The sequence below is a fragment of the Suncus etruscus genome, chromosome 2 (assembly GCF_024139225.1).
Source record: "Suncus etruscus isolate mSunEtr1 chromosome 2, mSunEtr1.pri.cur, whole genome shotgun sequence".
Classification (NCBI taxonomy): domain Eukaryota; kingdom Metazoa; phylum Chordata; class Mammalia; order Eulipotyphla; family Soricidae; genus Suncus; species Suncus etruscus.
The window spans coordinates 170,038,504-170,052,676 of NC_064849.1; positions in this window are offsets into that span (position 1 = coordinate 170,038,504).

Below are 14,173 nucleotides of genomic sequence, written 5' to 3' on the forward strand. Positions count from 1 at the left end.
GTCCAAAAGCCAAGATCGTGATTCACAGATGACTGGCTGCTAGAACCACGACCAGACTGTATACATCTCGGGACCAATAAAAAAGCCCTAGTTTAGGGTTTGAACTATGACTTGCACAATAAACATGATCCCCAGTCCCAAAGGTCTGGCAGAGACAATTGTAACAGAATGGGGCTTCTGGAAGCACAAAGAAAGACGCTATCCTAGGTGCCATCCTATGTTCAGTGCAAAGACCAAGATCACCAACCACAGAAGATGGATTAAAATGACACTGAGGTAACAGAACCTCCAGAACCACAAAGACTGACTTCATCATAAGTCCCACCTCAGGATCTGTGCAGATACTGAGACCTCTAAACACAGAGCTCTGATTATATCAACCTGGAAAGAGCAGAAGTCTTCCATACACCAAAAAAAAAAAAAAAAAAAAAAACACCACCGGGAGAGTAAATGATCCTGAGCAAAGTCTAGAGCTGATCCCATGACAGTATACTCCAAGGACAGAGAAACCCCATATATCTTAGGCCAAGTGAATTCCTTTTCGAATGACCCCAATATTTACTGTGCCAGGGCAGGAGGGAAAAAACAAAAATACAAAAAGCACAAAACCTTGGTTATTTTTATATATATTTTTAACCTTCATTTATTATTGTAATTATTATTTTTATTTACCTATCTATTTTGATCGATTTCTCTGTTTGGGGGTGATTATTGAAAGTGTTGTCCCCAATTATACTTATTTTTTTTATCTTCCTTTCTTTTCTTTTGCTATGTGCTATGCCATGTCTCTTATTTCAAGAACATGGCGTGTTTTTTGTTTGTTTGTTTTTTGTTTGTTTTGTTTTGTTTTTCGCCTGTTTTTTGTGGTGCTTATCGATATAGCTGGAGTCCTCACTGGATATTTGACACCGTTTTTGGTACTGGTGGAGTGTTTCACCTTCTTTTTCCCCTTCATCTCCCAAATTGATGATGAGAGCCTCTAGAAGGATTCCACCCATTTTGGGGGTATTAGACTCTTACCCTAGTATATGTATCTTCTCTTTCTCAGGCAAAATCATGCAACTTGAACTAGATAGTCCTGCCTACAGTTAGAGGGGGAGATACGGGAGGCATCAAGACCTAACAGGTGCAAGACTACTAAGTAGAGGGTTGGATACAGAGGGGATCACATATTATGGCTGGCCTGGGGGTGAGGGAAGAGGGAATGGGAGGTAGGACAAATACAGAGGTGTAGGGAGGACAATCTGGTGATGGGAATCCCCCCTGATTTTATGTAAATATGTACCTAAAATGTTATTGACAACAATATGTAAGCCACTATGATCAAAATAAAAATTATATTAAAAAAAAAAGAGAACCTTAAAACGCTTAATGACTTTCAGAAACTTTTAGGTGATGTAAATTGGCTCCGCCCAGTGCTAGGAATCTCAAATGCAGAGCTGTTCAATCTGTTTAAAACTTTGGAAGGTAATCCTGCATTAGATAGTCCCAGAAATTAAACACAAGCTGCTAAAAATGAGTTGGACATTTTCTTGAACAGACTGCAAAAATTATTTCTCTTAAGATTTATCCCTGGAGAGAAGGTATTTTTATTCATTTTCCCTACAAAAGAAACAACTACTGCAGCTTTAATGCAACAGGCTAGTCTTTTGGAATGGGTGTATTTACATAACAAACAGCCTCAGTCTGTGATATCTTACCTGCAACTAATCTCAGAATTGATTCAAAGCAAGACTCAGATCAATATCTTTGTTAGGTTTTGATCCAGATATAATAGTATTGCCAATACCAAAAAAGGGAATTGAGTTAATATTGCCTCTTAATGAATCTCTACAAAGGGCTCTTTCAGATTTTACAGGAGAGATTTCTTCTCATTATCCAAAAGGAAAGACCTGGGACTTTTCGAAAAAGACTCAGTTTGTTATCTCTTCAATTGTGAGGGATTCTCCTATTCCCAATGCAAAAATTTTTATGTAGATAGATCAAGTGGGGGATGGGGCAGAATAACCAGGGGGAAATATGAATATAACGATAGAAACCAAATATAAGTCTGCACAGAAAGTTGAGTTAGCAACGTTAATTTATTTATTAAAAATGTATCTGAAGCCATGAATGTCGTTTCTGATTCTTTATATGTTGTAAATTTATGCCCGGTGATAGCCACTGCCTCCCTCAATTCTCATAGTCCTATTATACAGAATTTATTAAAAAAATTACAACACATTATACAAAAAAGAACTGAACCTATCTTCATCACACATATTAGAGCTCATTCAGGCCTTCCAGGGCCAATGGCTCAAGGAAATAAAACTGCTGATTTTTTTTGGCAATGCCTATATTTAAGTCACCTGTAGAGGAACATTCAACCTTACACACAAATGCTCATCGTTTACATGTAAATTATCAAATTCCATGGAGGCAAGTGAGAGAAATTATAGAAAGATGTAACATGTGTGCCCCGCTAGCACAAAAGACTCATATATCAGGAGCAAATCTAAGAGGCTTTCAGTCTAACGAATTGTGGCAAATGGATGTAACTCAAACAGACTTATTTCCAAAAAAAAAAATACCTTCATGTGGTAGTGGATACATATTCTCGATTTATTTGGGCAATTCCTATGTCTTCCCAAAAATCTAAGGCAGTTTGCAGTTTTCTTTTACAATGTTTTTCTGTTATGGGTATTCCGTATTCTATTAAGACTCATAATAGACCCTCTTATATAAGTAAAACTTTTGAATTTTTTTGTAGTGAATGGCAGATAAAATATCTTAAAGGAATTCCCCACAATTGTCAAGGACAGGCAATTGTGGAAAGAGCCCATAGAACTCTGAAAACTCAATTGCAAAAGAATAGAAAAAAAGGTTTAATGCCAATGTATCTTTGACACTCATTACACTAAATTATCTAAATTTACCTCAGGGAGAGAGCTATACAGCAGGGAAAAAACATTTTAAAGAAGATAATCAAAGACAAGAAACAACAAATATTCCAATTTGGATAAAAGAGGATAAAAAATGGATTACTGGTTATCTCCTCTTGAGAGGGAGGGGTTATGCTTATGTTTCTACAAATGTAATTTTTTATGGTTTTCTTTTCCTGACACTTTATCCCTTAATTTATTATTTCTCACAATTCCCCTTTTTTTCCTAGTTCTTAACGTTTTATTTGTAGGAGTCTCATCACAATTGCAAGCCTCCTGATATCGAACTGAGGAATACATCATTAACTGTTCCAGTGCTGTGTCCTATATCAAGTTACAACTCGTCTTTCCTGATTCATCAAATGTCTTTGGTTGGACTTTTAGGAGTTCTATACTTCCTATCTTTTTAGTGTAAATTTCGACTTGATAAAAATTTTTAGCTTTTGTATTTGTAATTTTTATGATTAGAATCCTTTAAAGTATATTTAATTCTGTATTTTTGTGATTATTGTAATTAATGTTTTTAACTAATTGTAATTAGTGTTTTTAATCTTATAAAATTGATGTTATATTTCATTAAAGTTTTGCTTTTGTAACTATGTGTTTGGGGTTAGATAGTGTTATATTATTATTATTATTATTATTATATTGTACACTATTATTGTTTGTTTACAAAAAAGGGGGAATTGTGTATTTGTTGTAATATTGTTTTTGCCTGTCATCCCACCTGGATCTTCCAGGTGGGGGTGATTAAGGAAAGAAATAAATAGCTTGTTGGGGAGGCATAGGGAGCTCTTTTGCCAGAACTGACGGCTTGTTCGGGTTGCTTTTTGGAGCTGGCTGCAAATGACAAAAGACTCCTTTTGCTGAACCTTCGGTCTCCTAATCTTTTGCATTTGTTGATTATTTACTCCGGATATTATTATCAAAATCTCCCCCAAAAGGGGGGACAGAAGAATGGGATTCAATTTGTCTTTCTGGGAGTTATTCTTAGACTTGCAGACCATCAACAAGGGGTTTGACCTCCCCCACACAAAACAATGTACAATATGACTATTTTTACTATAGTTTCATTGATAAAAAATACCAGGAGTTTAGTTTATGGCCACTAATAATTATCTTCTCTTTAAAGAGACCGTTAGCTACACTTTGCACTCAATTTTCAATCGTTTTTTTTCTTTCAGCTAACATGTAACTAGAACTTCTTGTGGAACCTTAGAAAACAAGGTAGGAAACGCTTCTGAAAATTAAGCCTTTATATTAGAGGAGATATTTGTGCATACTCACACTCACTCTTAACTGAAAACCTGAATAGGGGAACCTCACGTGCATAATTTTCAATATGGGAGATGAAAATATTAAGGGTAAAATAACAGGTGATCATGAGAAGAACATACAAATAAATCAGTAATTTTTACTGAAAGTGATATTTTTATTCTCATCAATGTTTATGAAAAATTATAGACTTTTTCCTAAACAATTTACACATGTAAAGTTTTTCATAATTCCTCCGCATGTGTGAAGCTTCTGCATTCAGTACTATTCCAGATAAAATTGTTACACTAAGAATTCTATTTCCTATTGGTAGAAATTATGTAATGCCAAAGCTATCTAAAACATGCAAGGTAATTCAAATACTGAAAATACACTGAAAGAAATAATTGTATGATACTACTTAAAAATAGAGAGAAAAAAGAAATAGAGAACTGGAAGATGTTGACAGATTATCTTCTATCAGAGTGACTACTAAGAAAGGTTTCTCTAAAGGGTAATACTTTATCTAAGATGAAGGATAAAAGACAGAGACAATAAGAGAGATGTTGAAAAAGAAACTAAGGGATAAAGAATTTAAGGCACAAAGGCCATAAGACTTGAAATATATTGATATTCCATAGAGAAAAAGTGTGTTTCTAGAAGCTAGCCGAACAAAAACTAACTTGTTTTAAACAAAGAAAACAGTCATACATGTACATAGTTTAAATGATAAAAACATTTAGGTCATCATTTAATAACCATATAATACTCTTAAATAGTTTTGATTGTTATTAAAAGACAGATTTTTTTAATGTTTCTGAACATATGCTTTATTTTTTTATTAAGAAAAATAGAACTTACACTACACCAAAACTTTCTCTAAACCTATTGATTGGATAAAATACACAAAAGCCTTTAAGCTCCTATTTTTTCACAATTTCTCCAGAGCTCAGAGCTATTAGTCACTGTGATCTTTGGCTATCTTCAAACAACAATAAACTTAAAATGTCTATTCTTATTACCCTGCATAAAACAGGAAGTCTTTAAAATGTGTTTGTCCTATGGGATTAGACCTCATCTTCTCAAATCCCAGAACTCACATAGGTTGTCTCTTTACATTCCCTCTTCTTTCACTTGGTTTCATTCATTATGCTCAATTCTTCATTCTTCCGAGCACTAAGAAATCCCCCTTGAGTTTCTGTATTACTTACCCCATTTAACTAAAACTTTCCTCCGATTTTTTTTTGCTTATTTTCACAATCCTCTTGATATTTTACCTATAAAGTCTTCCCTGAAAAATACTCCATATTAATAAAAAAGAAAGCCTTAGGCAAATATGATAAAAATGTATAGTTAAAATTTTTATGTAATAAGTATATGTGAATCATAAATAGCATCAAAATATGCCCTTGTATTTTTAAGTTCATACTAAAAATTGATACTATTGTTAAATCCTTATAAGAATTTTAGAGGCAATAGTTCTCAGCCTCTTAGTAGAGAAAAATAGGGTCCCTGGTAACATTAAGACAATCTTCTCTAAAAAGTTTGTATTGAGGCACCAAGATTTTTTTTTTTTTTTTTTTTTGGTTTTTGGGCCACACCCTGTGACGCTCAGGGGTTACTCCTGGCTATGCGCTCAGAAGTTGCTCCTGGCTTCTTGGGGGACCATATGGGACACCGGGGGATCTAACCGCGGTCTGTCCTAGGCTAGCGCAGGCAAGGCAGGCACCTTACCTCCAGCACCACCGCCCGGCCCCGAGGCACCAAGATTTACAAAGTTATTCAGAGCTGAGTTTCATAATACAGTGTTTAGTTCCAAGTTCACCCACAAAACCTTTTTTTTGGGGGGAGGATTGTTTTAGTTAAGCACCTTGGTTGGGTTGCAGTCAGAAAATATATACCACCCTTCTCTAGTACAACTTTCCACCACCAAAGTCCCCCATTTTCTCCACCTCCCCACCCAGTCTCCTTTTCGCTCTTTTTTCTCTCACTTCTCTCTTTCTCTTTTTTCTCTTTTTCTCTATTTCCATTTTTTGTTTGTTTTTTTGTGTCACACCAGGCAGTGCTCAGGGTTTCTCCTGGCTCCATGCTCAGAAATCGCTCCTGGATTGGGGGACCATATGGGATACCAAGATGGAACTGAGGTCTGTTCTGGGTCAGCCACGTGCAAGGCAAATGCCCGACTGCTGCGCTATGGCTCCAGCCTCACCGGGACTATATTATCTTCCCAGCTTAGGGGCAAAAACAATTATTCCTATTTCTGGTGTAATTAAGAGAATTTATATTGATTTTACACAAATAAACATTTGGTTTCGCGACCACTATTGGGATGCTCAAGGCTTACTCACGGCTCTGTGCTCAGAGATCACTTTTGACAGGGATCCATCCCTAGGCCTACCCTGTATTCTTAAATCTAATTTAGGCTACATAATAAATGTAAAAATAAAAGAGAAAATTATTTAAGAATAAAAGGTTTCAGTTATTAGTTATTTTTTCTTGTCTACTATTTTTCATTAAGTAAACCGCAAATGCACAATAAAATGAAAAAGATAAAAGTTACTAACATTTTTGCTCATATAACAATTTTCAAATGCTACATGAGGAACAAAATAGGTTAAAATCTTTCTAGCCATTTGTCAAACTGTGATATTCATTTCTCTCAAAATTTATAGCAAGCTTTTCTCTTGAAAAACACTGATAATGTCTGGATAACAAATTTTCTGGAGGTGTACAAAGTTACATAGGTACAATGATATATATATAATATATATTATATTACATAGGTACAATGATATATATAATATATATTATATTACATAGGTACAATGATATATATTTATATGTTATTAATATAATATACATATATTTAAAACAAAATGATCTTGTGTGGAAGGAAGCTAACATTAGTTCAATGAATATGCCCAATGAAATTCTTCAAATAATGAATGAATCAAACTCATTATTTTCTTAGGACAAACTATAAACGTTCTGTCTTAAATGCCATCTCTACATTCATTACATTTCTGAGATTTTATTTTATGGTTGCTATGTAATGGTAAAGAGGAATTCAAAGACTTACAGAGAAAAACTGTATCACATTCCTTGGGATTCTATGGCAAATTTTTCATGCCATGATTGCAACTGATTCTGTATTGCACTATAATAATTGTAAACAAGTCTGCCTGGAACCAGGATGAATACTCCTTAAGGAAATGAATTTTGTTTTATTTTAGTATTTCCAGTGTTATGTGCATTTCTGGTATTTGTAGTATTTAATAAATTATTGGGAATTTGAATGCAAAATATGCATTTCTTTCAGATATTAATGAAAAAAACCGTAAATGCCTATGTTGAAGAGAAAAAAATCACTGTAAATCATAAAAATGACTATTATAAAAACTAGAGAATTTGGACCTAGTACTTACATTTTTCTCTGTTTATTTTGGACCTTAGTAACATTTACTAGACTAAATTAGATATAAAATATGAGAAATATGCTGAAAGGTTATATGAAATATCAGGAAAAGATTCAAAGGAAGGTTATCTGCTCTCGGTTCTTCAAATGCTCATTAATCCATAAAAATATCCTAGGGAAAAATTAGAATTTATAAGAGAAAATAATAATAAATATACAACCTGTAGGTAAATATAACAGCAGCTTAGTGCATCAAATCAAATCAATATCTAAACAAAATTTGAGATGCCAATTCTTTTTTTATTAACTTCAAAAAAGAAGAGAAATGACGATACAATTGCTTCATATATAAGGGCATATACCAAAAAAATCTCATTGGAGTTCTTAAAGATAAGAATGGTTTATGTTAGAAAATCTATGCTTCTGGAAAATATAACACTGGGGTCATTTTTCTCAATTAGTAGAAATGTAAAAATGTTTAAATTAACTTTCTCAGAAATTCATCCTATTTTAACTATGAAGTTAGTCTTAGGTATGGTCATTTTAGAATGGTGATATATATGTATAATTATTAAATGTTTTATTAATAGCCTTATTTAAACACCTTGAGAACAAGCATGATTGTATTTCAGTTTCTGTCATGTAAAGAACACCACCATTCACCAGTGCAACATTCCCATCACCAATGTCCCAAATCTACATCCTCCTCACCTCTCCTCCATCTGAAATCTAGAAAGACTATCTACTTCCCTCATTCATTTACATTGTTTTGATAGTTATCAGCGTAGTTATTTCTCTAACTGCACTCCAATTCTTGGTGAGCTTCATATCGTGAGCTGGACCTTTCAGCCCTCCTCTGTTTGTCCCTGAGATTTATTGCAAAAATGTCTTTTATTTTTCGTAAAATCATAGATAAGGGAGACTATTCTATGTCTATATCTCTCCCTCTGACTTATTTCAATCAGCATAATAGATTCCATGTACATCCATGCATAGAAAAATTTAATTACTTCATCCTGACAGCTGCAAAATATTCCATTGCATGTATGTAACACCGTTTCTTTACCCATTGATCTTTTGAAGGGCATTTTGGTTGCTTCCAGAGTCTGGCTATTGTAAATAGCACTGCAATGAAGGTGGGTGTGAGGAAGGGATTTTGTATTGTATTTTTGTGTTCCTAGAGTATATTCCTAGGAATGAAATAGCTGGATCATATAGGAGCTCAATGTCCAATTTTGGGAGGAATCTCCATATCGCATTCCATAAAGGTTGGACTAGACAGAATCCCTGCCAGCACTGTTTGTTCCCACTCTTTGTGATATGAACCAATCTCTGTGGCATGAGATAGTACCTCATAGTTGTTTTGATTTGCATCTCCCTGAACTGATGATTAATAATGTGGAGTATTTTTTCATGTGCCTTTTGGCCATTTGTATTTCTTTTTTGTCAAAGTGTCTGTTCATTTCTTCTCCCAATTTTTAACGGGAATAATTTTTTTCCTTGTAAAGTTCCATCAGTGCCTTGTATGTTTTGGATATTAGCTCCTTATCTGATGGGTATTAGTGAATAGTTACTTCCACTCAGTGGGTGGCTCTTCTATCCTGGGCACAATTTCCTTTGTGGTACATAAGCTTCTCAGCTTAATATAGTCGCATCTGTTTATCTCTGCTTCCACTTGTTTCAAGAGTGCTGTTTCCTCCTTGAAGATGCCTTTATTCTCAATGTCATGGAGTGTTTTACCTACGTGTTGTTCTATATACCATATGGTTTCAGGTCTGACATCAAGGTCTTTAATGCATTTGGATTTTACCTTCATACATGGTGTTAGCTGGGGTCTGAGATAGCTTTTTTTTGCAAAAGGCTAACCAGTTGTGCCAACACCACTTGTTGAAGAAACTTTTCTTGCTTCATTTTGGATTTATTGCTTCTTTATTAAAAAAAATAGGGAATTGTATGTCTGGGTTCATTCACTGAGTACTTAAGCATATTCAAATGACCTGAGAGTCTGTCTTTATTCCAATGACATGATGGTTTTATAACTATTGCTTTGTAATACAGTTTAAAATTGAGGAAAGTAATGCCTCTCATATTCTTTTATCCCAAGGATTTCTTTAGTTATTGATGGTGTTTATTGTTTCAAATGAATTTCAGATCCACTTCTTTGAAGATTGTCATGGGTATCTTTGGAGGGATCTCATTATATCTGTACAATGCTTTGGGGGTATTGTCATTTTAACGATGTTAATCCTACCAATTATACACACACACACACACACACACACACACACACACACACACACACACACACGGACTCTTCATTTCTCTTTTCGGGGCTAGTATATTTTTGTTGGGTTTGAGTCTGGTTGACTGCCAAGTGTTGACAGGGTTGAGATCTCCAACAATTATTGTGTTATTATTGATATCCTCTTTTTCAAATTTGTCAATAATTGTATTAGATACATTGCTGCTCTCTCATTGAGTGAGTATATGTTTAGTACTGTGATTTCTTCCTGTTGCACACATTCCTTTATTAGTATGAAGTATCCATCTTTGTTTCTTACAACTTTTCAGAGTCTAAAGTTTATTTCATCGGAAATTAATTTACTCACCTAGCTTCTTTTAGGATGTTGTTTGCTTGGACGATTTTCCTCCAGCCTTTGATTTTGAGTCTATGTTTGTTCAGACTATTTATCAGACTACTATCTTGTAGGCAGAAGAAGGTTAGATTCATCATTTTCTTCCATTTAGCCACTCTGTGTCTCTTAATTGGTGCATTTAGTCCATTGACATTTAGGAAGATGATTGTCATGTGATTTAATGTCATCTTTGTGTATAAGTTTGGTGTGTCTGCTGATCTTTCTTGACTTAAAGTAGACAGTTCAGCTTTTCTTTAAGGTTGGTTTTGTATCTGTAAAGTTTCTGAGCTCTTGCTTATTCATGAAGCTATGTATACTTCCTTCAAACCTGATAGTAAGTATGGCTGGGTGCAGTTTTCTAGGTAAACCGTCCATTTCATTCAATCTTGTCTCAAAATCTCAACACTGTCTTCTCTCCTTTAGACTTTTTTGTGAAATGTCTGCCATAATTCTTAAGGATGCTCCTTTAATGATAGCATTGGGATTTGTCATTGTGACTAGGATGTTTCTTGGGGTGTTTTCCTTAGGGACTCTTTTATCTGGTACTCTTAGGGTATGTAGGATTTGATTGCATGCAGTCTTTAGCTTGGGAGTTTCTCTGTGATGATGTCTTTGACTGTTGATTCTTCCCTTCCTGGGCCTCTGGAACTCGAATGCTTCTTATGTTGTTTCTGTTGAGTTTATCAAAGACTTCTATTTTCAAATGTTCACATTCTTTGAGTACTTTTTTAATTGTATCATCATTTGCCTTAAGGTTATTTTCCAGTCTCTTCTGCTGTATGGAGTTGTTCTGCATTTTATCTTCCAGTTCACTGATTCTGTCCTTGGCTGCTGTTACCCTGCTGGAGAGCCTTTCCATTCAGTGATTTTTTTTATTCTTGTGGTATATATCAGTAAACAGAAATTCTGGGTCAGATAAAAACTCATTTTTTTAATTTTTGAGAATTATTTATATTATATTCCAAATTAAATTTATTGATATTCCCATCAACAATGGATGAAGGTTCCTTTGTTCTCTGCATAAACTCCAAAATTTTGGAATTTTGTTTACATATATATGCATATATAATTCTACATATACATATATAAAAATCTCGTTGTATGAGAAGATATATTATTGTCATATTAAGTTGAATTTTCCTATTAAGTGAAATGAAGCTTTTTTTTTCTATTTTTGGTCATCTGTATATCTATTTTCTTGATTGAAAAACTTCTTGATAATCTCTTCTGGGGAGAAGAATGGGGATTCCTTAACAATTTTTACTAGTGATTAACCTTTTTCAGATGAGTAGTAATACAATATTTCTCCCAGTTTGTATGATGTATTTTTATTTTTATTTATTATTATATATAAAATTTTTATTTAAGCACCATAATTACAAGCAGATTGTAGTTGAGTTTCAGTCATAAAGAGAACACCTCTCTTTAGCTGTGCAACCTTCCCACCACCAGTTCCCCCCCACCACCTTCCCACAATCACAGCCTATATTCAAGATAGGCATTCTACTTCTCTCATTCATTAACTTTGTCATGCTAGATATTAGAGTAATTATTTACTAAATAGCATTCAACACTCTTTGTGGTGAACTTCATATTGTGAGTCTGTCCATTTGGAATTTAAACTCTAATGTCTCTGGTCTTGTGATACTAATGTCTTAATTATTTTTTAAAATCCATAAATGAGTGAGACAATTTTGTGTCTATCTCTCTTCCCCTGACTTATTCACTCAACGTAATAGATTTCATGTACATTCATATATAGGAGAATTTCATTTCATGATTTCATCTCTCCTGACAGCTGCATAATATTTCATTGCATATATGTATCACAGTTTCTTTTTTTGATCTCTATATCTTTTTATTAAGGCACTGTTATTTACAAAGTTGTTTTCTGTATTTATAATGAATAATTTAATATTACAAACAGGCATACAAACTTCGAACACTGAACTTATAACCAGTGTGAACTTGCTTCCACCAATATCCCCAGGTTTCCTTCTGTTTTCCAGCCTACATCTTTATCATAAATATTTTAAAGTTTGGCTATTGTAGTTTGGGACACATGCTTAGACTGTTGTTAATTCGGTGTTTTTAAATAAAGCTTGTATTCATTTTAACACATATGAATACAAGTAGCAGCTGTCACTTACATGTAGTTAATATGCAGCAGCTGCTGTGCTAAATTAGTTGTTAATGCATCAGCTTATTTACTGTCTCCCACACATCGTACAAGGAGTACTGATTTTTATTCTTGTTTTATTAGATACAAAGGCTGAGACTTGAAGAAAGACTATGATTTAAATTTAGATATTTAGACAATTTGGAACACATTGTGTGCCATCTTATATGCCTATTATGTCCCAGGCAAAGTGTTGTGCTGTAGTTCTAACATATAGCAGTCTCAGGAACTTGAACAGACATTTACTTGTGTGTGTTATTAGTATCTTTATTTAAATACCTTGATAACAAATATGATTGTAGATAGGTTTCAGTCATGTAAAGAACACCCCCCTTCACTAGTGCAACACTCCCATCACTCGTGCCCCAAATTTTCCTCCTCCACACCCCACCCCCCCTGTACTCTAGACAGGCTTTCTACTTCCTTCATTCATTAACGTTGTTATGATAGTTCTCAGCATATTTATTTCTGTATCTGCCCTCATCACTCTTTGTGGTGAGCTTCATGTCGTGAGTTGGACCTTACAGTCCTCCTCTCCTTTGTCTCTGTGAAATATTTCAAAAATGACTTTTATTTTCTTAAAACCTATAGATGAGAGAGACTATTCTGCATCTTTCTCTTGCCTTCTGACTTATTTCTATCATAATAATAGATTCCAAGTACATCCATGTACAAGAAAATGTCATGACTTCATCTCTCCTGATGGATGCATAATATTCCATTGTGTATGTGTACCACAGTTTCCTTATCTATTCATTTGTTGAAGGCAGCTTGGTTGTGCCCAGAGTCTGGCTGTTGTAAATAGGGCTGCAATGAAGCTAGGTGTGAGGAAGGGATTGTATTGTTCCTAGGGTATATCTCTAAAAGTGTTATAGCTGGATCATATGGAAGCTCAATTTCCAATTTTGGGAAGAATTCCATATTGCTTTCCATAAAGGTTGGACTAGACGGCATTCCCACCAGCAGTGAATGAGAGTTCCTTTCTCTCCACGTCCCTGTCAGCACTGCTTGTTCTCAGTTTTTGTAATGTGCGCCAATCTATGTGGCATGAGATGGTACCTCACAGTTGTTTTGATTTGCATCTCATTGATTAGAGATGTGGAGCATTTTTCATGTGCCTTTGGCCATTTGTTTTTCTTCTTTGTCAAAGTATCTGTTCATTTGTTCTCCCAATTTTTGACAGGATTAGATGTTTTTCCTTGTAAAGTTCCATCAGTGCCTTGTATATTTTGGATATTAGCCCCTTATCTGATGGGCATTATGTAGATAGTTTCTCAAACTTAGTGGGTGGCTCTTCTATCCTGGGCACAATTTCCTTTGTGGTACATAAGCTTCACAGCTTAATATTGTCACATCTGTTTATCTCTGCTTCCACTTGTTTGGAAGTGCTGTTTTCCTTCTTGAAGATGCCTTTATTCTCAATGTCATGGAATGGTTTACCTACTTGTCTTTCTATATACCATATGATTTCAGGTCTGATATGAAGGTCTTTTATCCATTTTGATTTTACCTTCATACATGGTGTTAGCTGGAGGTCTAAGTTCACTCTTTTGCAAGTAGCTAGTAAATTGTGCCAACACCACTTATTGCTCCATTTAGGATTTCTTGATCCTTTATCAAATATTAGATGACTGTATGTCTGGAAGCATTCTCTGAGTACTCAAGCCACTGCTCTGAGGGCCAGTCTTTATTCCAAGACCATGCTGTTTTGGTAACTAGTAGTTTGTAGTACAGTTTAAAATTGGGGAAAGTAATTTCTCCTATATTT